At 45.2% G+C, this 26,028-nt stretch overlaps 1 long non-coding RNA gene across 1 annotated transcript; it reads right to left on the bottom strand.

The window, feature by feature from the left end:
* Window positions 1-10,248: 10,248 nt before the first annotated feature.
* On the bottom strand, window positions 10,249-15,655 carry LOC100894899 (uncharacterized). Its single transcript, XR_613396.6, has 2 exons — window positions 15,582-15,655; window positions 10,249-12,261 (listed from the first exon to the last, which is right to left on the bottom strand). It is a non-coding gene; the product is annotated as an uncharacterized LOC100894899 (long non-coding RNA).
* Window positions 15,656-26,028: the final 10,373 nt, after the last annotated feature.

Raw genomic sequence — 26,028 nt, 5'->3', positions numbered from 1 at the left:
GGGGGTGCTGGCCAGGTAAAGACTCATTTACATAATAAAATATTAGGGCGGGACGGCCAGCCTCCTCGTGCCCTGTGTAAATGGCACACCCGGTCCAACCAATCCAATACACCCTATGCAAATCAGACACCGCCTCTTCAAGCTCATCTGTAAAACCAACCACATCTTGCCCCAAACCGGGGAAACCCGTTCAGAAACCCCCTCTCTCTGCACGGTGGGGCTTTATTCTTTGGCCTGTTAAACTTCTCGCTTTTAAACCCACTCTTTGTTTGTCTGCGTCTTCGATGTCCTTGGTGTGAGACAACCAATCTCAAGTATTACCCCAGACAAACGATGCCGCTTCACTTGCAGGGTGCCGGACGCAGCCCATTTCACTGCCTGGAATAGAACAGCCATGTGGGGAAGCCACTAGGGACCCTGCTCGCTGTAGGCGAGTGTGGTATTTTGCTTAAGATTTCAGAACGTGGCAGAAGGGATAAACCTTCCAGAGGTACACAGAGAGCATCCTGGTAAGAACAGAGGCATCACAAGGTGTCAGCCAGTGGAAGGATTCCCAGGAGGGCCGGCCACATAGATAGAAAGCTTAGCATGGTGGCCGGGCACGGTGGCTCACGCCTGTAATCCCAGCACTTTGGGAGGCCGAGGCGGGTGGATCAGGAGGTCAAGAGATCGAGACCATCCTGGTAAACATGGTGAAACTCCGTCTCTACTAAAAATACAAAAAATTAGCTGGGCATGGTGGCGCATGCCTGTAATCCCAGCTACTCAGGAGGCTGAGGCAGGAGAATTGTCTGAACCCAGGAGGCGGAGGTCGCGGTGAGCCGAGATCACGCCATTGCACTCCAGCCTGGGTAACAAGAGCGAAACTCCGTCTCAAAAAAAAAAGAAAGCTTAGCATGGTTTAGCCCAATAGTCTGCTGTTGCTTAAAATCAGAGCTCCTCTGCCTTCAGAGGGTGGAGGACCCTCACCCTAGAAAAGTGGATCTATGCACAAGTGTCATTGTCTGTTTTCGGGATTTGAAGAATGATCCTGAGGATTTTTCAGGCAGAGAAATGGCAGTATTTCAGGCTGGCATCTGGCGTGAGAAATGCACAGAGCAGCTGCTGAGACAGCTAACGACAAGGTGTTTGGCAGGAAACAAGGCCAGCTGGTGACAGAGACAGCCACATAATTGTAACAGGATGGATATTGACTAAAATGAAATATTGATTAGCAATAATATGGTCCAATGAATGGGGACATAGCCTGGAGACATGTACGAAATTCTTGCCTTTTCCAACCATTCATTTATCCAACAAATATTGTGACTGGCACTGTTCTGTGAGCTGGGCATACAGCAACATCCCTGTCCTCTTGTGTCTGACCTACTAGTGCAGACACAGAAAACAGACAAATAAGTGACTTCAGGAGGCAAACGGTGCTACGATGATGGGGAAGGGAAACTTTGAATAGAAACGTGAATGGCTGGCCGCGGTGGCTCACGCCTATAATCCCAGCACTTTGGGAGGCCAAGGCGGGTGGATCACGAGGTCAAGAGATCGAGACCATCCTGGTCAACACGGTGAAACCCCCGTCTCTACTAAAAAAAATACAAAAATTAGCTGGGCATGGTGGCGCACGCCTGTTCCCAGCTACTCGGGAGGCTGAGGCAGGAGAATTGCCTGAACCCAGGAGGCAGAGGTTGCAGTGAGCTGAGATCGCACCATTGCACTCCAGCCTGGGTAACAAGAGCAAAACTCCGTCTAAAAAAAAAATAAAATAAAATAAACGTGAATGAAGTGAAGGAATGTGGCATGTGTATATCTAGATAAATGGTCCAGATAAAGGGGACAGCAAGTACGAATGTCCTGGGGCAGGAATGCTCTCTGCATATCTGAGAAACAATGGGATGAGAATGGCGTGAAGTGAGCAAGAGGAACAGGAGGAGGTGAGGTCTGTCTCAGAGGACGAAGGGGATTCTTGAATTTTACTCCCACTGAGCTGGGAACCATTAAGAGATTTTGTGTAGGAGAGTGATCGGTTTCAGTGGCTCATTCCTGTAATCCCAGGGCTTTAGAGGGCTGAGGCAGAAGGATTGCTTGAGGCCAGAAGTTCAAGAGCAGCCTGGGCAACATAGTGAGACCCCCCCTCCCCCATCTATACAAAAAGTGAAAACATTGACCAGGCATGGTGTTGTGCCTGTAATCCTAGCTACTCGGGAGGCTGAGGCAGGAGGATTTCTTGAGCCTAGAAGGTTGAGGCTACACTGAGCCAAGATTATGCCACTGTACTCCAGCCTGGGCAACAGAGCAAGACCCTGTCTAAAAAAAAAAAATCCGTTTCCAATGGGAAAAATGCATGGACATAGTCATAGTAAACACTCTCGTGACAGTTATAACTAGTTATGCCCCCTCACCTTAACAGATAACTTAGCTACTCTTCCTTGGTCCAGCTCAGTGGTCAGCAAACTTTTTGTATAAAGGGGCAGAGAGTAAATTTTAGGCTTTGAGGACCACGTGGTCTCTAGCATAACTGCTCAACTCTTCCACTGGAGCGTGCGTGCAGCCATGGATGATGGGTGAGTGAATGAACACTGCTGAGTTCCAGGTGATCAGCATCCCAGTTTGCCTGGTACTAAGAGGTTTTCCAGGACCTAAGACTTTCAGGACTCAACTGGGATAGTCCAGGCAAGCAAGGACAGTTGGAAACATCCAGGTAAAGTTTATTTATTTATAGTCCAGTGGTTGCAGCTGGATGCAAAGAAGTCAGAGGTGATCTCCCGCTTACTTGGGTGTGCCTGCTACTGTATTTCTAGCCTCTCTCACTGACAACCTGAATGTCACACATCACAAAATATTCGTAAGTTTTCATATGAATTCACACACAAATTTCATATCAAGTTCACATATGAAATATGTCTCTTTTGACTTTTTTGAGCTTGAAGAAAATGCAGTTACCATACTTAGTTCATACAGAAACAGGCAAGGGTCTGGATTTGGCCCACAGACTACAGGTCTTCATGATCTAACTAACCCCTGGTCTTCATGATCCCGTCAGTAAAACAGCAGCGGCCACCATGCCTGTCATCATGTGCTTCCCCTCCCACCTGATGCCAGGGGTGGCACAGCCCCTGCCTCCTCTCCTTCTCCTCCTTGCTTGTCACATTCCTGCCACAGCAGCCCCCTCGGTGTTCTTTGGCTGATCCCAACCCCGTCCCATTGGAAAACTTCATGTATGTGTTTTCTTTGCCTGAGAATTTGAGAATTCTTCCCTACTTTTTTTTTTTAGATGGAGTCTCACCTCTTACCAACAAGGAGCGTAGTGGTACAATCTTGGTTCGCTCACTGCAACCTCCACCTCCCTGGCTTAAGCGATTCTCCAGCCTGAGCCTTCTGAGTTGGCAATACAGGCGTGTGCCACCATGCCTGGCTAATTATTTTGTATTTTAGTAGAGACAGGGTTTCACCATGTTGCCCAGGATGGTTTCAAACTCCTGAGCTCAGGTAATCCTCCCGCCTTGGCCCAAAGTGCTGGGATTACAGAGGTGAGCCACTGCACCCAGCCTCTTTCCTTATCTTTTTACCTGGAGAATGGATAGCTCCTGCTCCATGTAAAGATGACATGTTACTTCCTGCATGCAACTCTCTCGTACATAACCCGTTTGTATTTTCCTGCCCTAACCGTTGAGCAGCAGCACGTGTTGTGGTCCACAGTGGAAGCTCTGCCCATTGGGAACACGTTGCTTAACTGAGACCATCAATGATCAGGCTCAGGAATCCAAATAGAGATGCAGGGAGGGAGGAAGTCACTTGTAGCATAAGAAGAAACAAAGGACACCCAAAAGGAGGCAGGCAGAGGCCATGAGGCAGCAGGGGCCATGGACCCCAGGGTCAGCAGAGGACACGAGTAAGCAGCAGTACAGTGAGCAAAAATGGTCGGCAAGGATGGAGGCAGCTGGGGTAGCAGGAGGAGCAGAGAAGTGGAGCAAATAAATCCCCATCACAGTAGAGGACAGCTTGATTGCTACAGCCTTCAGGTGACCAGATGCCCCCATCTCTGAGGTGCCCTTAAATCATGACTGCATTTTCCACAAGGTCCTGCCTTCTGAGTTTTCATGTGATTTCTCGTCCCCTGCCATGTGGCCCCTTCTAAAAAGCTTACCCTGGCTCAGTGCCTTGTACATAGCAGGTTTTTAAGAAATACTGTCATGAGAATGAATTATTTGAGATAATGTAAGAAAAAAAAATGCTTCTTGCAAACAAAATTTTCTAATATACTATCCGAATTTTGGGGTGGCTATTTGGAGTACTTCCTTGGGGACACGTGTAGCTCCTATGTCCATGTTTCACCCAACACAGCAATATTATCCACTCTAATTGCTGAGCAAAGGCTCCAATCTGAGGTATTTATAACTTAATGCAGAGACCAGAAAAAGCTCAGGCACAGATTGTCAGTGCTCATGAGAGAGACTGGACATTTAGAAATATAGTAGCTGGCACATCAAACGAGTGGGAGATCACCTCTGACTTCCTTGTATCCAGCTGCAATTGGAAGCCAAGCAGAAAAACGGGACAAAATGTGCCACAGGAAGACAGGCAGCCCTGAGAAACAGGAGGACTTTAATTAGCTCTTGACTGCACTAAATGTGCCAAAAAAGTGAAAAGGAAGAGACTTGTTCTCTGGGTAGAACAAGATTAGTTCTTGTCTGATGTATTTAAGGGGTCAATAGGCACTCAATGGAACAATCCCTCCCACCCCTTTCCCTCTTACCTCAAGCCTTTACAAATGAACTTTGGCCAGGTGTGGTGGCTCACAACTGTAATCTCAGCATTTTGGGAGGCTGAGATGGGTTGGTCACTTGAACCCAGGAGTTCAAGACCAGCCTAGGCAACATGGTGAAACCCTGTCTCTACAAAAAAATTAAAAATTAGTCAGGTGGGTGGTACACGCCTGTAGTCCCAGCTACTTGGGAGGTTAAGGTGAGAGGATCGCTTGAGCCCAGGATGTCAGGGCCACAGTGAGCCAAGATCGTACCACTGCACTCCAGCATGGGCAACAGAGTAAAACTCTGTCTCAAAAAAAAAAAAAAAAAAAAGCGTTTTATCCGAATTAAAGCTGGATTTTGCTGTCAGGGGAAGCCCTTTATTCAATCTGTTTGGAATACTTGGGGAGCAAGCCTAAAACCCTTTGTACCATTGATGTGATGGTGCAGGGGTCTACTCTAGTACAGAGGACAATCTCCCGAGGGAAGTGTAGCCCCAGGCTCAAAGGTGAATAGGGAATGCTCCCTTCAGCCCAAGCTGCCCGTCAGCACTGGCTTTTCCCTGGTTCAAAAAAAAAAAAGAAGTGACAGTCCTGGTTGAATGAGACATTAAAGTCATCTTACCCAGCTCCTTTGAGAAATTAAAATTCCTCCCATACATGTGCGTTAACACACACCTGCCCCCGGTCACTTCCCAAATAGTACAATGTGCTGCTTTTATTTAAAAGGTGATCTTTTTCTTTGGTATTTGGCTGCATTTTTGAGAGAAAAAAGTACCTACCAAACAAATTCTAGATTCAGAGCTCAGTTGCTGTCTGGGGGAAATTGCTAGGGAATGCTTTGGAACGTAACTCAACCTCCATCAAAGTGAAAACTCTATACTTTGGATGTCAAGGTTCTCCTTCATTGGAGGGCTGCCAGGGTCACCACAAGTGCCAGCATATTCACCTCTTAGTATTATTCATGCCTTTCTCACAAGTCATAGATAGTGTTTTCTTCCTTTGGGCCTCATGGTACGCCCCTTATCTACTTCGAATAACCTGCAGCTCAACCTAGCCATTACTCATTTGCCCATGTGTGTCCTCACTGAGCTGGAAGCAACTAGTTCTGGGGAGAGAATCACACCTGTGAATCCTCAGTGACTAGCATGATGCCTGGCACGCAGTAGGAATGCACAGCTGAATGCTGATTGAGTGAATGAATGCGTGCATGCCACAGTTTGTCTGACTCATTTTTGCATCCTATGCATGATGTTTAGACATCCTAAGTGCACATAAATTTATATCACATACATCTCTTTTCCAGAGCACATGTGGTGACTTGGCTTCCTAAAATAACGGAAGAACTGTGATCAGGCCCTGTAGAATCCTTAGTAGTCATCTACATTTTCATGAACTTGTGTGTGTTTTGGAATTCTCCCTTTTTTCCCTTTTAGAAACTTGGATGTTGAGGAAAAGAAAGCAGGTGCCCTCATTCTGCTACCTCTCATAGGCCCTGGGGCCTTCTGCCACGGGTTTACACCCAGCAGCTTTCTTGAACCCGTCCCAAGGGAGGGGAAACTGAGAAGCAGTGAGGTGACCTTGAAGGAGGCTTTTTGTGAGGCAGGGATGGAGGGAACGGTGTTAATCTGGCCCTGCATTGTGAAGAACAACCAGCTCACGTTTCTCCCAGATCCTTGGAGCAATTAAAATTCTACACATCACTGGAAAGTGTACCATCCGCTCCCAGCCCCTCAACAGATGCTGAGCTGCTCATTATGCCGCCAAGTGGCAAAGTGAAAGTAGAAAAATCTTCATATGACAGCATTGTCACCCAAAACAAAGAAACGACCTTTATCCATATAACCTGTTGGAAGTTGAATCACCAAAATAAACAAGAAGGACTGTTTTCCCAACAATAACAAAAAGGACCATAACATCAAAGACTTGGTGTTTCTTCACCTGGAAAGAAAAGAAGGGCATAACTAAAGCCTCTTGGCATACTGTCCCTGCCTCTGTGCTGGCATCTAGTACACGGAGGCATGCATGTCTTTGTTTAAGCTTCTGTCCCTGCCTCTGTGCTGGCATCTAGTACACGGAGGCATGCATGACTTTGTTTAAGCTTCTGTCCCTGCCTCTGTGCTGGCATCTAGTACACGGAGGCATGCATGTCTTTGTTTAAGCTTCTGTTCAACTCCTGCATTGAGGGCAGCTCAGGGAAAGGACCTGACCTCTTTCTTCTTTGGATCCCCAGATTTTAGTAGAACACTCGGCACATAGAAACACACAACTCTTGTCTGCTCAGGGAATGGCTGATGACACAGGGGAGGGGAATGTGAAGGTGGACCTGTCCAGTAAATTTCAGAAGACTTGGGCTTCAATTTCCTCATCAGAACAAAGAGTAGACTGGTTTCCAGCATTCCTTTGTCTTCTGATTCAATGAAGTATATAGGTGGAAAATATACTTTTAAGAAGAGTTCAGAAAAATATGTAGTAAGCCATGAATACATGGTAACTGCTATGCTATTTCACGAATCCTCCTCTGGGGCTGGATGGAACGCTGGACAGGCTGTCAGTGGCGACTTTCATGTTCAAAGTACACATTGTACTAAGATGAAAGGCTGCATCAGGACTCTATGGGGTGATCCACAAATCAAAGCTAGACTCAAGTGGCCTGTCTCCCGGGGAGGAAAACATGTCAAGGTGACTGTGTTCTCTGCTGCCTCCCCAGCACGAGCGTGATTTTTAACTGCACATCCAAGTGAACCCTTTCATCTTGCAAACCATATTCAGAGTCAATAGCTGTCCCCAGAAACGCTTCATTGGAAGTGACTGGCAGTAATCATCCCGGGGAGGGAGGGGAGATAAAACCTGTTCCGGGGAAGATGCCATCATCAGAGATTTGGAGCAGCAGGATTGCAATTAGAGGTAGAAAGGGGAGAGGGAAGCTTTGCCTTCTATGTGCGTTCCTTAGACAGCTACAGAAATGACAGGTCTCCAATCCCAAATGCAAAAGGAATCCAGGCAGCAATCATAATAAACCATTAAACGAGCCAACCTAGCAGCAAAGACGCAGAATGCTGTTCACTTGGCTCCCTGTTTAATTCTACCTGAGAAAAATCTCAGGGTGAGTGGGAGTGAAGAGAAGGAGTATGGAAGGTCCAGTCCTCACATTGTCCCTGAGTCTAGGAACAGTTCAGAACCTCAAAGCTCTGGGTCATTCGGTGCCACATCAGGTGGCTGGGTCACGTAGATGGCTGCTCAGTGTTGGGACAGTTTGGCCACCCTCTTCCTGATCCCAAAGCTACCACTTAGATGTTCCTTCTCTTTCATTTCATGATTACAGGGTTTTGCAATATTCAGCTTTCTCTGTATGATGAACACTCACAAGGAGAGATTCTTATATGGCTCATCCCTCTCTAATTTACAGGGTTTCCCTCAGAATCCACTGACAAAGCAGATGGGGAGATGAGGATATTTATCACATACTGGCATGATTAACTCACCGTCTATACAGATTCGACTGTGAAGTGTGAGATTTCACAGAAAAACCAGGTCAAAGAAGGCTGCGGGTTAAGGATAGAACTTTAGACTTAAGAGGTCCATGCTGAGTTGTGTGTGGTTGGAGGACCAGACGATTCCAGAACCCTTTAGACTCTGTCTTCTGTGGAAGTGGCCCCAAACCCATCATCTTTGCCCTGTGTTGCACCGATCAAATGACACAGTGTGTGATATGGTTTGGCTGTGTCCCCATCCAGATCTCAACTTGAATTGTATGGCCCAGAATTCCCACGTGTTGTGGAAGGGACCCAGGGAAAAGTAATGAATTATGGGGGTCAGTCTTTCCCATGCCACTCTCGTGTTACTAAATAAGTCTCACGAAATCTCGTGGGTTTATCAGGGGTTGCCACTTTTGCTTTTTCCTCATTTTCTCTTGCTGCTGCCATGTAAGAAGTGCCTTTTGCCTCCCGTTATGATTCTGAGGCCTCCCCAGCCATGTGGAACTATAAGTCCAATTAAACCTCTTTTTCTTCCCAGTCTCAGGTATGTCTTTGACAGCAGCATGAAAATGGACTAATACAGAGTACGAGAGTGATCTGTATAACAGTAGAGTCCTCTATTAATACCTGTTCAATTAGACCAGAAGAACGCACACCAAAAGAAATGTCGGTGTCTCAATTATTTCAGGGAGTCTGATTCTCCTCTTGAGAATAGATGATGCCGGGAGGGAAGAAGTGAGAGGCAGTGAGAGATGCAAGGCAGGCAGGGGTGCACTTCCTCTTCTTCGATGGAAAGTGACATTCCATGACCCTGAAGCCTTTCTCCATCTCATGACCTTGAAGCTTTTGTGCATCTCATGACCTTGACGGCTTCATAGTGTATCATAAACGTGTGGGCTGCACTCGGGTGATGCTTTCCAGCAAAGGGCTCAGAATTATTTTGCAAAGTTTTGCTCATTTGGCTCCCATTTGGAACGATTTAACACTAGTCCTGAAATATAATGTGAGCTAGTGGATGCCCATCTCTGGAAATAACATCAGACACATTTAATTAAAAGTGTCCTCAATGCCTAGGACAGTGTCCGACACACGGTAGCCTTTATACATATTTATTTCATGAGTGAATGGTTGAATGACTGAATTTGTTTCTGATGGTTGATCTAACCCTGTCAATTTGATTAAACATATACTACTTAATTTAGCCAAGTCAGGGGAGGGAAGCTTTAGCCCAGCACAAACAAAACCTACTCCTGACTTCAGACACCTCTCAGAGACAATATGTTTTCCAAATCAGGGCATCTGGCTAGGCCAACTGTCCCAGAAACTGCTTGGGTCCCAGATTTGCGATGGCAGCTCACACGGGGTTCATAAACGGTTTTCTGTTGGTAATTCACTGAAGCAAGAGGAAGAAAGACCTAGTGTACGGATTCCATAATCAGCCTAATAACTGATTAAAATCAGTAGAAATCAAACATGTTCTAGAACTTCTGAAAGGCCAGTGAAGCCATGTGTAAGTCTATTAGAAAGTTGGGTTTTTTAACAATGAAAAGAAAACGACCCACACACCTTAAATTTATACCTATAAACCTGCGGTCTGCATAACCTAGATTTAACCCAGTCTGAGCCTTCTGCATCTAACACTTTCCTAACTATCCACTTCAACTCTATAAGCATGGGTTGAATGATCACCTGGTGCCTAGTCTTGTGTTGGGTGCTCTGAGGGACTCTGCAATCTTTTTATTTTTATTTTTTGAGACAGGATCTTGCTTTGTCACTTAGGCTGGAGTGCCGCGGTGCCATCACAGCTCACTGCAGCCTTGACTTCATGGGCTTAACTGATCTTCCCACCTCAGCCTCCCAAGTAGCTGGGATTACAGGTGCATGCCACCTTGCCTGGCTAATTTTTGTAGTTTTTGTACAGACACAGTTTCACGATGTTGCCCAGACTGGTCTTGAACTCCTGAGCTCAAGCAATCCACTTGCTTTGGCCTCCCAAAGTGCTGGGATTACAGGCGTCAGCCACCATACACAGTCTGCAATCTTTTTATTGACTTGGGAAAACAAGGAAATTCATCACCAGCTAAGGTATGTAACAATAGCACATGAGAGGCAGGGTTCAGCTAATCATATTGGTTATGAGCTCAAGAGAACCAGACAGAACACATAATTTATTCTGTAAGTACACAGATTGGGAACACTGATATCAGATGAACCTTCTTGCTCAAAGCAAATGATGCCAAGACATTTATCGAGGGATTGCCTAGCAGTAGCTATTTAGTGTGATAATGGCGTTTGATAGTTTAGACACAAACACCATTGTCACACTCCACAGCTCTGCTAAGGAAAATCTGTAGCCATGAAGGTGTTAACTTCACCTCCACATACCACCATTGTCACCATAGGGGAACCTCATCAGCACCACATATTATGACCTGAGCAGAGAAAAGAAGCATCACAGGTGCAAGCATCTTGGGCAATGGGAAGAGATGAAGACTCACAGATGAAAGGCTTCTGTGTTCTGGAAGAGTAGAGTAGTGAAGGGGCCTAGTGCCTAGTTCCACAACCACCCAAAAACCCCTTCTGCAAAAACTTCCTGTGAAGACGGACAGGAACTCTGCAACAATTTTCTAAAACGGCTCAGAGAGAAAGAATCTCTAAAGGGAAGAGATTTCAGGACATAAATACTTAGTTTATAATGTGGAAGACCACATTGTAAATGAGAATAATCTGACTGAATGAACGAATGCTCTCCGGCTGTCATCTCACCATACTTCCCAATCCATCATCAGTAAAATGTGATCAATTCTGCAGTGTAGGAAAATTAAAATTGTTTTATATGGGGATACAGCAGTTAGGTGGGTTGTGATCTACTCTCTTCACTGGAGTCGTTTTCCACCATAGTGATGGGTGGGAGATGAGGGGAAAGAAGAAAAGGAGGAAGATGGAGAGAGAGGAAATGAGTCCATTTTTAGTTTGTGATACTTATTTTCTCACAAGAAGGGAACTCTGAATAAATCCCTTCAGGATTTACTTGGTTTTCCTGTTAAAAAATGGTTTCCGACTGATACGTGAACTCCTGCCCACCATGGAGAATGAGAGGAAGTAAAGCATTTTACCCACTCCTTCTTTTCCTGCAAATGTTGAAAAGGGAAAGGGTTGGGAGCCATTTATTTTTTCCCCAGGATAACTGGGTTGTTAACATCTGACCAGAGCCTTGCTCTAGCCCTAAAACCAGCCCATCTTTAACAACTGAAGATGAACCCTTCTGTATTTTTCAGAAAAAAATGCGCCTTATTCACACGTAGATCATGAAATCACCCTCTTCAAGCTAGACTTGCAGAGACTACCCCCTAAGAAAGCTGAAAGTCGTTCTGCTTCCATGGAGTTGGAGTGCTGAAGCTGCCTCTTTTTTCTTCTTTCCCTTTTTCACTTTGTGGATTCCTTATCTTCCATTAAGTAACTGATTTCCTTTGGTTCCTGTCTGTGGCCTGGTTTTGTTTCATGAAATGTGGTCATTTGCAAGCAGGAAATGCCAATGGCCTAAGTTTAGACATACTCTCCTCAGGTGGACCTCATCTCCTGGGCAGCTTTACATGACTCAGAGAGAATGACTGTGAACCCTAGAGTTCTAGGTGGCCCCAGTCACTGCCACAAACCCTGGACGCTCTGAGTGCAGCCCAGCAGTGGACACAGGCATGTGGTGGCCTATCTTGTCCTTCCCTTTCCCTACAGCTCCTCCTAACAGAGTGGCCAGGCTTGTCCTGCTTAGTCTTTGCTGAGGGACCTAGAACAGAAACCCACACCTCCTGCTCATGCCAGGGCTATTGCTGACCACCACAAGAGGCTCTAGAAGTCTCTTAGCTCAGTTGGGAAGAAACAGTGAGAGGTGAACATTTCACTGGTTAAAAGGGTCCCCGAAGGATGCGTCCCCTCTATCCTGGGCAACGGCTTGAACTCATTTCACTCCTCAGAGCTTCTTAGCAGCATCTGGGCAACTTCCACTTCTCCATGGGGCTCTATTGGCTTTTGGCTTTGAATAATCTGCAAAAGACAGAAAAGGGAAGGAATGCAGGGAAGGATAAAAGAGATGAGGAAGTTAATGTGTTACCGGCGAATTTTACCAACTCCCCGCCCCCAAATAAGCCTCATTTCTATGGCCCAGAAATCTATCACCAGGAAAGTATTAAAATGTATAGAGAGATTTACCTATGAGGTTGCTCATAGTGGCATTGCTTATGAGGGTAAACGCTGGAAACAACCTGAATACCCAGCTATAGGAGAAGAGTAATATATTCATGACGCACCATAACGCTTTACACTGATTCTGTAGAAAAATGATTGTAGACTTGGAAAGAAATTCAAGATATGCTATTGAATTAGAAAACAGTTTGTAAAACAATACACACAGTATGAGTCCCTTTCTGTGAAGAAATGCATCCCTGCCTGAGGCCAAAACATCAAATGCCATCCATCGTTATCTTTCAGTAAAGAAATTATGGTTTCTTTTTATTTTCTCCTTTTGTGCAAATTTGTTAATTATGATTCATGTGATGCTTTTTAATGAGAAAAATGAGGATTTTAAAAATGTTAAGCAATTGTCTTTCTGGACTCTCAATACAAATTCCTTCTTTCAAGACACTCCTCTGAAATGGGGAAGGTTGGAAGCCACCCTATTCATATATTATTTGTCGTAAGCATGAAAAGTCAGTGCTGTGCTGAGTGGCAGGCCTCAGGCTAATTTTGTTAGCACATTATTAGTGAAATACTTTCTTATGCATACACTAATTTTATGGTATTGTTGCATCAATCGCCAAACACATTTGAGTGGCAATTATTTTGTCTTGTGAGCAGTTTTTAAACATTGCTAAAATGACCATCATATTTTATTACTTCTTTGTTTCTGCAGAAGCAGTTAAACTGTCAGTTTACAAAGCAGTTTAAACAAGTAAGCAGAAGGTTTTCTTTAAAAAAAAAAGAAATGTCATACAATAATATATCGCTAGTAAAATAAAGTGGTTAATGCCAGGATCCACTTCGGAATATTTTAAAAATTCACATAATCATTTCTTATTCTGCAAATTTTTAATGTTCTAGTGTTTTCAAATTTAACAACTGAACATAAATAGTACGAGCTAATAACAAATAGAAACTTTACACACTAGTTGGGAAGTATTAAAATGTTATTTCCTTTGAAAAAATAATGCTTAAGGCAAAGATGTTGGATATTCTCAGGGTGACCTGTCCAAATGCCAGCACAATTTTCTAGAGTGTAGAAAAGGCCTTGAGGAATTCTGTGTAGCTTACTTCCTGAGATCTCCCTGAGAAAGACTGAGTGCTAACTATTCCTGAACAGCCGTCTACTAATACTAAATTTCTCCTGTAGTCTCAGTTACTCAGGAGTCTTAGGCAGGAAGATCTCTTGAGCTCAGTTGTTTGAGATCCCATTTCTTTTCTTTTCTTTTTTTTTTTTTTGAGATGGAGTTTCGCTCTTGTTGCCCAGGCTGGAGTGTAATGGCCCATTCTTGGCTCACCACAATGTCCGCCTCCTGGGTTCAAGCGATTCTCCTGTCTCAGCCTCCCAAGTAGCTGGGATTACAGGCAAGCACCACCATGTCTGGCTAATTTTTTTGTATTTTTAGTAGAGACGGGGTTTCACCATGTTGGCCAGGATGGTCTCGATCTCTTGACCTCATGATCCACCCTTCTCGGCCTCCCAAAGTGCTGGGATTTACAGGCGAGAGCCACCGCTCCCGGCCTGAGATCCCATTTCTAAAGAAAACACACAGGCCAGTCGCAGTGGCTCATGCCTGTAATCCCAGCACTTTGGGAGGCCAAGGCGGGTGGATCACTAGGTCAAGAGATCAAGGTGGGCAGATCACAAGGTCAACATGGTGAAACCCTGTCTCCAAAAAAGAAAAGAAAAGAAAAAGAAAACACACACACTAAATTTCTGTTCGCATCATCTTCCTGCCCTCATCTTCCCAGCTGTGATGAAATCTCTAGGCATCTCTAGCTGCTGGGGTCAGTTCAGAACGTAGCTTTCCCACTGGATCCGTGAGTATGAAAAAGAGGCTAGATTTGGTTTGCTCCTCTTTTACCGCCCCACATTTCTTTTCATAAGTGAGAAAAAAACCTCATTAAGGAGAAAGCCTTTACAAAGCCAGACCCTCCAGCAAATTCATCACTCTGTACGTATTCTGTATGCTCCACAGCTCCCAGCGTGACATCTTGGAGTTACAAGCACCAGGAATATCCCAACACTCTCTGTTCTTTCTCGGGTCAGATCTGGGCACAAGCAGTTTGTCTTTGCTTTAATATTCTGTTCCCAGGGGCTAAGAGCCCTTTGTTCTAGGGCCAACCCGATGGGGACTGTGAATGTCACCTTGCTGCAAAACTAACAAATTAGTACCAAGAAAATAAAATTCATAATAAGTGAAAGATAAATGGAGATGTGCTTTGCTCTGAATCTACATTTACTGCCATTTAAAATAGATGCATTAAATGCATCCATTTGATTCTTTTAGGCTGTTAGTCTAGATGATAGAGGAAGTCACTATTATACTTCTGAGTCCTGTCATTTTGAAAGTGCATGGAAATTTAAAAATAGAATGTTCTTGTCAACAGGGAGCAAAGCAGCATTTCTTTCCTCATTGGCATCCTTCTAGAAGGGAAATCTGGAAAATTCCTTATTCAGGCATCAAAATCGACTATGTTTCTCACCAACCAGTGGTGAAGAAGGAATCTCTGGGTACATTTTGGCCAAGTTGGGGCCTCCCTGGACTCTTTTTACAGAGAATTGCTGAGGCCTGGGGATTCCTAAGGTGCCATTTCATTTCTGTGCAGGTGCCCAGCTATGTTTAGTACTGTTGAGGAAACAATATGGCTTGGACAGAGGAGTGCCAAAGAAATGACTCTAATGCCGGCATCCATTTGAACGCTTTGTGTTATCATTAAATCAGACCATTGTAAAAACAGAACTGGCTTAATGTCCATCCACTCCAAGCGCGGAAATAAAACTCCCCTGAGCCCTCCGCTCCTCCCCGGCCTCATCGTCTCTCCCTCTGCCAGGTGATCATTTCTTTTCCTCCTTAAGCCATTTTGTTATTTTGCTTTAAAAGGAAACCATGTGTTACTCTCGCTCAAGAAAGTCTCCAGTGCTCCTCAAGCTTTCTGAAGACACAGAATCATCATGGAAGACAAAGTTATGGTGTGTTCAACACCTGTTGTTGCTCAGGTGCTGGGTGGTGTCTTTTACAACATGGGAGTCAGTAGCCCCCATCATTTCCCAATCAGCGGCCACCCCAAAGCACAGCCTGATCACTCAGGGGGGTCCTCAGGCACCCGGGGGGAGCCGCACTTACCCCCAGTCGGCTCCAATCCTCTCAGCCAGGGCCCCTCCTGTAGCAGGCAGGACCGCGCCGTCCACAGCTTCTGTGGCTTTTAGGCCTCTCCCCTCTCCCTTTATGGGATCCAGGGTTTAAAAGTAAACAATTCTTTCTCTTTCTGATAAGTCGCATTATTTATCGATTGGGGGGGAGGGAGGGCATGACCTCAGGCCACTAAGTCAGCATCACCTTTGGTCGAACACACTCAGCAAGTTTGGAAAGTCCAACCCTGGCTGAGTGGGGGTGCGCGGCCAGCAGGCAGCCATGCAGGCCACCGGGGCAGAGCAAGGAGGTCACCTGATGAACGCATCTTCCCCTCGGAACTCCAGGTTTCAACCAGCTTCACTGTCTTCACAGGAGGACTGCCATGTATGACCTGGTCACCTCCCCAGATTTCTAGAGCCAGAAGAGGCACCGGGCCACAGGAGCCTGCTAAGTTCAGTAGATCCTTGGCTCATCGGATGTGGAACTCTTGACCAATATTTGGAAGCTAATCTCATTCTCCTCTTGAACTGGCCATTTCTGACGTCGTTACCATGCATTCCTTTGTTCATGCCAGCAATCATGTATGAAGCTCCTCCTTATCTGCTAAGCTCTGGAAATGCCACGGGCAGCAAGACAAACAGATCCCACAGCCAGGGGATGAGGCAGGCGGCACGGGAGGAGCCGCATGGACAGCAGGGAGACTGCACTCAGTCTAGCTGTATTCTATTGTCAGCTATTTATATTATTTTTTATTTATTTTTATTTATTTTTTGAGATGGAGTCTCACTCTGTCACCCAGGCTGGAGTCAGTGGCGCAATCTCAGCTCACTGCAACCTCTGCCTTCTGGGTTCAAGCAATTCTCCTTCCTTATCCTCCTGAGTAACTGGGACTACAGGTGCCTGCCACCACACCTGGCTAATTTTTAAATTTTCAGTAAAGATGGGGTCTTGCTATGTTGGCCAGGCTAGTCTTGAACTTCTGAACTCAGGTGATCTGCCCACCTTGGTCTCCTAAAGTGCTGGGATTACAGGCATGAGCCACTGCACCCAGCCATTGGCTATTATTTTTAACGTCTCTGATTATTTCTTTTCCTTCTCAGGTTATTTGGTTTTCTTTCTTTCTTTCTCCTTTCTCTTTCTTTCTTTCTTTCTTTCTTCTTTCTTTCTTTTCTTTCTTTTTTTCTTCTTTCTTCTTTCTCTTTCTTTCTTCCCTTCCTTCCTTCCTTCCTTCCTTCCTTCTTTCTTTCTTTCCTTTCTTCCTTCCTCTCTCTCTCTCCTTCCTTCCTCTCTCTCTCTCCTTCCTTCCCTTTCTCCCTTCCTCCCTCCTTCCCTCCCTCCCTTCCTCCCTCCTTCCCTCCCTCCCTCCCTCCCTCCCTCCTTCCTTCCTTCCTTCCTTCCCTCCTTCCTTCCCTTCTTTTCTTTCTTCTTCTTCTTCCTTTTTTTTTTGAGACAGGGTCTCACTCTATCACCCAGGCTAGAGTGCAGTGACATGATCACAGCTCACTGCAGCCTCGACCTTGTGGATTCAAGTGATTCCCCCAGTCTCAGCCTCCCCAGTAGCTGGGACTACACGTGCCCACAGCTGGCTAATTTTTGTACTTTTTTTGTAGAGATGGGGTTTTGCCATGTTGCTATTTTGCTTTCTTATTTTTTAAAAGGAAACTCTTCTTTGCTCTCTCCAATAAACACAAATGCAATCTGAAGTGAGGTCTGGTCATTCCAGTTGATGATGATCCGAGGAGCTGGGTGGCCTTAATTTAACCAGCAGGTATTGTCATCCTGCTAGTGTCATACTTCCTTTTAGATGTCATATTTCTTTTCAGGTAAAAATGAGAAACGAAATGTACTAATGACCTTTTTTTTTCTTGCCGAAGATCTGAACTCAAGACATGAGGCAGTGAGTGGGCACCACCATTTGTTCCCGGCATGCTCCCTAGGTTCCTGGGGGGGACTCAGTTCCTGCAGGTTGCCTACAACCTCCTGAGGGGTCCTGTACACTCGGCCCTACAGAAGACAGGGCCCTCCCACAGGGCTGAGGGATTGGCCTCCTGTTCCTTTGGGAAAACCCACACAATGCACCCTGATGTGAGAAAAACATCCTGAGGGCCCTCTGGAAATTGCCAAAGCCCCGTGCTCCCCGTGTGCTGGTCTATAAATATGGCGTCAGTGGGATTTTTTTTTTTATGGTCACATTTCTGGCACTGCAGTGTTGGCACTGCCTTTGCAAACTTGCTGTGCACTTTTTAAATTGCTTCTCCCGATTTCAGCCATCCTATTTCTTTTCAGAATTGCTGTTGGTTTTCCTCCTTTAAAGTGAAACTGATTCCTCAGGGTTCCCTGTTTGAAAGACATTCTTTCAAAGGGCAGGACAAACCCTTCCCACCCCAGGCCTCCTCGGTCCCACGTTATTCGGGTCACTCTCATCAGCCTTTTTGTTGAGATGGTTTTCTCTTCATTTAGGAAAACAGGATGAAGACAAATGTTTAGCTTTCAGATGATTTTCTTTACATCCCCTGTCAGGTGACTTGCAAGGATTCTACACTTCAGAGACAGGATAAATGTTTTTCAGACTGCTGGCAAATCACATAACTTTACCTCAGCTGCTTTTAAAAGTGATTTCTTGGCCAGGCACAGTGGCTCACACCTATAATTCTAGGACTTTGGGAGGCCAAGGTGGGTGGATCGATTGAGCTTGGAAGCTTGAGACAAGCCTGAGCAACATAGAGAGATCCTGTCTCTACAAAAATTAGGTGGACGTGGTGGCATGCACCTATAGACCCAGCTACTTGGGAGGCTGAGGCAGGAGGATTGCCTGAGCCTGGGAGGTGGAGGTTGCAGTGAGCAGAGATCGCGCCACTGTATTGCAGCTTAAAATAAGACGCTGTCTGGGAAAGAAAAAAAGTGACTTTTTATTTTACTTTTATTTTTATATTTTTTATAATATTGTTGTGCTCTGTCAACCAGGCTGGAGTGCAGTGATGTGGTCTCGGCTTACTGCATGCAACCTCCACCTCCCGGGTTCAAGCGATTCTCCTGCCTCAGCCTCCTGAGTAGCTGGGACACAGGTGCACACCACTATGCCCAGATAATTTTTTGTATGTTTAGTAGAGACAGGGGTTCATTGTGTTAGCCAGGATTGTCTTGATCTCCTGACCTCATGATCCGCCCACCTTGGCCTCCCAGAGTGCTGGGATTACTGGCATGAGCCACTGTGTCCAGCCCGACTTTTTATTTTTTAAGAAATGAAGGTGCGTGCCTTTTTAAAAAGGTAGATGTGAATCTTGGAAGGTTGAAGTTTAACTTAGAATGTCTAAATCCCTAATGTGTATATTCAGATATAGGCTGCAAAATTGGGCTTCACCAACAGTGAAAAACAAAATCAGGTAACTTTCCACTAGCTGCAGCTGGAAACAGGCTCCGGTCATTGTGGGTAATTTGCTCCATGCTTTTCTCATCTTCCTGCCATGAGCCACAGGCTTTGTTAAATGGAAAAAAAAAAGGTGATCGCTTCCAATGAAGAATGCCAAACTTTTGCCATGAGGGGTGCTGAAGTTTGGGGACTGGAATCCTGGGTCTCATTCAAGACTCTTTGCCGTTTGGGTTTTTGCCTTTGGACAAAAATAACTTCTTATTTCTGAGGCTTTAGTTTCTTGTCTGTGTAGCAAAGCTGAGAATACTTGCTTGTCATTTGCTCTGAAACCTTAAGTGAAACAGGAGATGAATTCATCTTTAATAATGAATAGATCAGGAGACTGAGGCAGGATGATCCTTTGAGCCCAGGAGTTTGAGTACAGCCTGGACAACCTAGCGAGACCACTGTCTCTAAAAGTAAGAAATAAGTGGTCGGGTGTGGTGGTTTACACTTGTAATCCCAGCACTTTGGGAGGCCGAGGTGGGTGGATCACGAGGTCAGGAGATGGAGACCAGCCTGGCCAACATGGTGAAACCCCATCTGTACTAAAATACAAAAAACTAGACAGACATGATGGCATGTGTGCACCTGTAGTCCCAGCTACTCGGCAGGCTGAGGCAGGAGAATCGCTTGAACCTGGGAGGTAGAGGCTGCAGTGAGCTGAGATGGTGCCATTGCACTCCAGCCTGGCAATAGAGCAAGACTCTGTCTTAAAAAAAAAAAAAAAAAAAAGAGAGAGAGAGATAAGTGACTAGAGAATAACAGAGTTGGATACAGAGAATGACAAAGGGCATGGGCTGTCTGGATTAACTGGGTATTTACCAGTAAAGAGACCAAAGGAGGCTAATTTGCCATGTGCAGGGACCAGGCCAAGGCCAGTAGGGCTGGAAGCAAGTGGGGTTTCTGCAGCCTCAGATTTGTTATTAAGAGAGTCAAAATCACTTTCAATTCAGTGTCACAAGCCAGAACCCAAGTGAAAATGCAATGTTGAGAGGGAGTCCTGGTTTCATGTCTGCATTCACACACATATCATCTTATCCTACAAAAGTTCCTTCTCTTATGGCTGGGAACAGGCTCAGAACACTGTTGGTGCATAGGGGCAGGGGCTTGGTTGCAGTGATCATGGGAGAGGGTCATCACATGAATGAGGGGTATCCACTCTCAGGAGGCAGTTGAAAATAAATTGTGTACATAATGATATTTCTCTCCACTTCAGCACATAGCCCCAAAGAATTAAGGAGTGTGTCACTTAACCTGAGTACCATTATCAGAGCTAAATTAACAGTAATTATTCTCTAATAACACCTACTATTTAGCATATTATTTTTCTTGAGACAGTCTCACTCTGTTCACCCAGGCTGGAATGCAGTGGCGTGATCTTGGCTCATTGCAATCTCTGCCTCCGGGTTCAAGCAATTCTCCTGCCTCAGCCTCCCAAATAGCTGGGATTACAGGTGCATGTCATCACACCTGGCCAATTTTTGTATTTTTTAGTAGAGACAGGGTTTCAACACGTTAGCCAGGCTGGTCTTGAACTCCTGGCCTCAGATAATCCACCCGCCTCGGCCTCCCAAAGTGCTAGGATTACAGGCATGAGTCACTGTGCCCAGCCCATTTAGCTAATTTTCAAATTTCCCAATTATCCCCCAATTCTTTTATAGTAGTTTTTTGTTTGTTTGTTTTTAGCCTAAATTAACAGTAATTAGTTAATTAGGATTTAGTCAAGATTCATGCTTGCATTTATTTTTTTCTTTTTTTAATTGAAAGAACCTATCTGGATGTTCTCTGGCATTCTGTCAAATGTTATTTTTCTGTCATAGTTTTTCCAGAATTGGCCACTGCCTTTGGATTTCTAGTGAGTGAAGGCCTAGAATGCAGGCCTGAGGACCTTCCACCTGTCCTCCCTCTCTCCACGGCCTCTCGCTTCTAGTTTGAGCAAATAATCTGAGTGAACCTTCTTAAAACACCAAACAAGAATCTCCAATGAGTCCTCATTCATTCATTCATTTAAGAACTATTTGTTGGGGGCCATCATGTCGGAGGTATCTGGTATCTATTCTAGATAGCGGGTGTACAGCAGCAAAACTAACAAATAAGCAAACATAACCAGACTAAAATGCCTCCCCTCCTGCAGCTCGCATCCAGAAGAAGCAGACAATCGATCAACAAAATAAAGGAAAGCAGAGAAGCAGATAGCGAGGTTTGGGGAGGGACTCCAGATAGTGTGAGTAAGCAAGGCCCCATGGAGGGAGGGTTTGAGAAGAGAGCAGAGGAGGCTAAAAAGTAAACTGGCTGGGCACAGTGGCTTATGCTTGTGATCCCAGCACTTTGGGAGGCTGAGGCGGGCAGATCACTTGTGGTCAGGAGTTTGAGACCAATCTGGTTAACATGGTGAAAACCCATATGCAGATTATAGAGATGTTAAAATGTGAGAAAATTATTTGTTTGAAAATGAATGAAACATAACAATTTGAATCCCTCTTACTCTCTGCCCCACTTTATATTTGACAAACAACTGGCTAGTTGTTAACAGCATTGACCTAGACTGTCTAGGTTCAGACCCCAGCTCCCCACTCACTAGCTGTAGGAACTTGAACAAGGTACTTAACCTCTCTGTGCCTCTGCTTATAAATTTGTGTTGTTGACCTGCTTCCTAAGGTCAAGCACAGAAGCACAGAAGGAGTCCTATGAGGGTTAAATGAGTTAATATATTTAAATGTAGAATCGTGCCCATCCCAGGGTGAACACTACTAAGGGTTATTATTATTAAATCCTGAGAATGTCTTTGATTATTCTTATTTCAATTTTAAAATAAAGAAACAGGTCAACGGCACAGCTTGGTACAATGTGTCAAGCCAGGACTTGAAGGACATTTTTCTAAAGGCAATTCACTGCCCTCTGCAGCTCTCCCTGCCACACCCATGCTAAGGAAGCCAGGCTCCAGTGCCCGGGACTTCACTTTTCCAAGAGGAGTTTAAAACTCGGGGCTCCATTGCCAAGCTTTACAGCTGCTCCTCTTCCAACCTGTCCACTTTCTTCCCCTAGATGTTCTATCGTTGTGCTCCAAAAACCACCATCTTATCACCTTGAGCATTTTTGCTCAAGAACACAGGCGAGAACACAGAAGCAGGTCTCTACCAGAGCGTCTACAGGACCCCTGAGAACAGACCTCTGCAGTAGCAAGACTCTGGGCCTCCTTTCCCTAGAAGGAGAAAGGAGAGTTGCCTTGTGAATACGGAGTCTTTCATGCACCAAGACCCAATGCCCAGGCCAAAGGTTGAGTCACAGTTCACAGATCCTCAGATGAGAGGGGCCAATTTTACTTCTAACCCTCCATGACTTTAAAGGAATTCTGGCCTGGGTAGGGTGGTTCACACCTGTAATCCCAGCACTTTGGAAGGCTGAGGCGGAGGATCACTTGAGCCCGAGAGTTTAAGACCAGCCTAGGCAACATAGTGAGACCTCATGTCTACAAAATTAAAAGTAAAAGGAATTCTGCACTGGGCAAGCTGCTGAGTGCCCATAGTCCCAGCTACTCTGGAGACTGAGACAGGAAGATTGCTTGAGGTCAGGAGTCTGAGGCTGTAGTGAGTTATGATCATGCCATTGCACTCTGGCTTGGGTGACAGAGTGAGAGATCCTATCTCTAAAATACAAACTTTTGAAAATAAATAAATTCTGACTGTACCCTTCTCTCATCATCAGAGACCTCATTTGGGAAAAGCAAAGTCATTTTGAGAAAAGCCACTTGAAGAAAGGACTTAGTTGATGCATTCATTCATTTGTTCATGCTCTGTGCTAGGTAGCTCTCTACCAGCACTTGGGCTAGCATCACATAACTCTCCTTCCTGCATCCCCAGCCTCCCCAGGAGCTTCATGAGGCTTCTCCCGGTAATCTCAAAGTCATCTAGGATGTTCACAGGTTATAGGAACCACATACTCTGGACAATGTCGAACACACCCCAAGTTGGTGGTCTCTACTATAATTTTCTTGCAGGCTAAGGTCAGCTATGTGAAATAGTTCACAAAGCAACATAGTGTTTTCACAAAGCAACATAGTGTTTTCACAAAGCAACATAGCATTTTGGCAGGAAATTCTAAGCCATTTGGTCACTGGAATAATGCTCCCTCTGTCTTCCTGTAAGTCCAGTTTTAGGCTGGGAAGTTCAGGTGAGTCTTGAGTATTGATTCTCTGATGCATGGGGGTTCCTGTGCCCGTCCCTCTGAGCATGATTCTCATAGTCCCCACTTTGATGGAGAGTTCTCTAAAGAAGCACTCCACCATCTTTGGGGCAGGTCACTTCCATCCCCTTGTCTCCTTGTCCCCTACTCCATTACCTTACCCCTATTGTCTTGCACAGGGAGGCATTTACTGCACTCCCCTCCAACCTGGGTTTCCCTGAGATCTGTCCGCTAGCTCCTTCCAACTAAACTTTCTGTACACCTGTCATTTCCTCTTCAATGTCCCCTACCTGCACACTTAGCCACTGATAGACTCAAACAAGATTTATCCTGAATTAAAAGTGTTTAGTATAGGCTGAGCGCAGTGGCTCATGCCTGTAATTCCAGCAGTTTGGGAGGCCGAGGCAGGCAGATCTCCTGAGGTTGAGAGTTTGAGACCAGCCTGACCAACATGGAGAAACCTCATCTCTACTAAAAATACGAAATTAACTGGGCATGGTGGCACCTCTGAGGCGAAAGGATTGCTTGAGCCTGGGAGGTTCCTGCAGTGATCAAGCAACTGCATTCTAGCCCGGGTGACAGAGTGAGACCGTGTCTCAAAAATGTATATGAAAGAAAATAAATTTTTTTAGTATAAGTGTGTCCCATGCAATATTTGAGGCAAACTTATGCCAAAAAGTATTCATTGTTTATTTGAAATGCAAATTTGATTAGATCTCCTGCATTTTATTTGGAACCCTGTCCCCAGTGTACCCCTGGAGTGTGCAAGATGCTGTGCTAATACACTGACCTGACTCAGCTCATTTTGGAGGTTAAAGGTCAGCTTCCTTAGAATTACATCATTCTTTAAACGTGATTATTTTAATAAAAATACTGTATTTGGCTGGGCGCAGTGGCTCGTGCCTGTCATCCTAGCATTTTGGGAGGCTGAGGCGGGCAAATCACTGGAGCTCGGGAGTTCTAGACCAGCCTGGGTGAAATAATGAGATCCTGTCTCTACAAAAAGTACAAAAATTAGCCAGGCATGGTGCCATGCACCTGTAGTCCCAGCTTCTTGGGAGGCTGAGGCAGGAAAATTGCTTAAGCCTAGGAGGCAGAAGTTGCAGTGAGCTGAGACTATGCCATTACACTGCAGCCTGGGCAAAAAAGCCAGACCCTGTCTCAAAAGAAGAAAAATATATATAGTTTCCTCATGTTTCTAAGTGAAAATAGCAGCCAGTGCAAAATCATGGCTACTGTATACACGATGAAAGCTCAGAATCTGGGAAGGAAAGGAGGAAGGGAAGGAGGGAGGGAGGAAGGAGAGCAAAGGAGAGCATGTGTATGTTACAGGCTGATCTTATAAATAACTGTGCCATCTTTCTAGGACAACTTGAAAACCCTAAGAAATATTTTCCCCTTCCTTCCTTCTCCCTCCCTTGCTCTCAACATATGTCCTCACTTGGTGCCTGAAATTTCACCATTAGAAATTCATTGCTTGGAAAGGAAGTCGACGGAAATATGTGATTGTTTTTTCTGTACCCATTCCTGGAATATCTGTTCTAAAAAAGTGCCACAAACAACAACAACGACAACTGAGAAGGACTCAGGTATGTCAAACATCAGTTATCCTTATTATCACTGAAGAAGTTGCCCCTCCCCCAAAATGCCATTCTTAAATATTAAAGGCCAAAAACTAGTAATGATCCTGCCCAGCAGGCGGCTGAGGTATGCTGTATATGCTGTATTGAGATGAACCATCGTCTGCATGCTGATGGAGTAACACGTGGTGTGGCAAAGCAGGGCGGTCAGGTGTCTTGAGGAACAAGGAAATATTGGCCAAAGTGGCTGGAAATGAAGGGAGATGAGGAGAAATAAAGAAAGACCAATAAGGCCTACATCAACGTATCATTTCTCTACCTTCTTAGATTACTAACAGCCTTTAAATAAAAAGGTGAAAAGCATTCCCCTAACTCATCAGACTAAAGTGTATTTCGTTGTTAATGATTCGCACACTGGGGACCCATCTGCCAAGGCAGGGAGCAGCTTCAGCTTCTCTAAGTGTGGTCAAGTCTGATTTGAATGGAAAATGAGAAAAGGCTACCAGCCCTCCCAGGAAGCTGCTGTGCCCATATTCATCAGCTGGGTTGGTATCACAGCAAACTTAAAGGTGAAGGAGAATGGTCAACCATTCACTATAAGGTAGAAAAGTCAGCGTCCATGAAATGGCAGATAAATCAATGTCTGTGAGATCCATATCAGCTCCCAATAAAACATCCCCACCTGTCAGTGGAGCCTGGCTCTGGAAAGTGGTGACTTTGTTCTGTGATGAGTTTTCCCCAACTGCTGAGCCTTGGTTTTCTGATTGGTAAAATTAAGAGACTCTGACATAACCTCCTTTGGAACTCTTACGTTAGGATTTTCTGAGTCAGCCAGTCACTCAGTGACAAGTATATTAGTCGCCGGGCCTCTGCGTCATAGCTTCCTTTTCTCTCCTTCCCCTCCCGTGATATGCCGCATTGTGAATGCACTTGGGGGCTGTGCATTTCCAGCCAGGCAAGGCAGGGAGGACTTATAAGAGATTAAGATGTACCAGAAATCTCCCAGTTGCTGACAGCTATTTGTTATTTCTTGCTGGAGAGAGACGGCAGCCACATCTGCCTATTCCTCAGAAACCAACAGTATGCGCAGATTGTAGCCTACCTTTTCCTACAAACTGGGGCCATTACATATGGTGTTCCGAACCTGGCTTTTAAAATTTCACAATCTATTGTCGAGGTCATTTTGTGTCAGTACACATAGAGTTTCTTTCTTCTTTATTCGTGGATGAGTAACAGGATGTGATGTGGGACTTTTCCCCTTGTT

Source organism: Callithrix jacchus, chromosome 13, assembly GCF_049354715.1.
Source record: "Callithrix jacchus isolate 240 chromosome 13, calJac240_pri, whole genome shotgun sequence".
Taxonomy (NCBI): domain Eukaryota; kingdom Metazoa; phylum Chordata; class Mammalia; order Primates; family Cebidae; genus Callithrix; species Callithrix jacchus.
The sequence above is the reverse complement of the archived record's forward strand: the minus strand, read 5'-3'. Positions and strand labels throughout refer to the sequence as shown.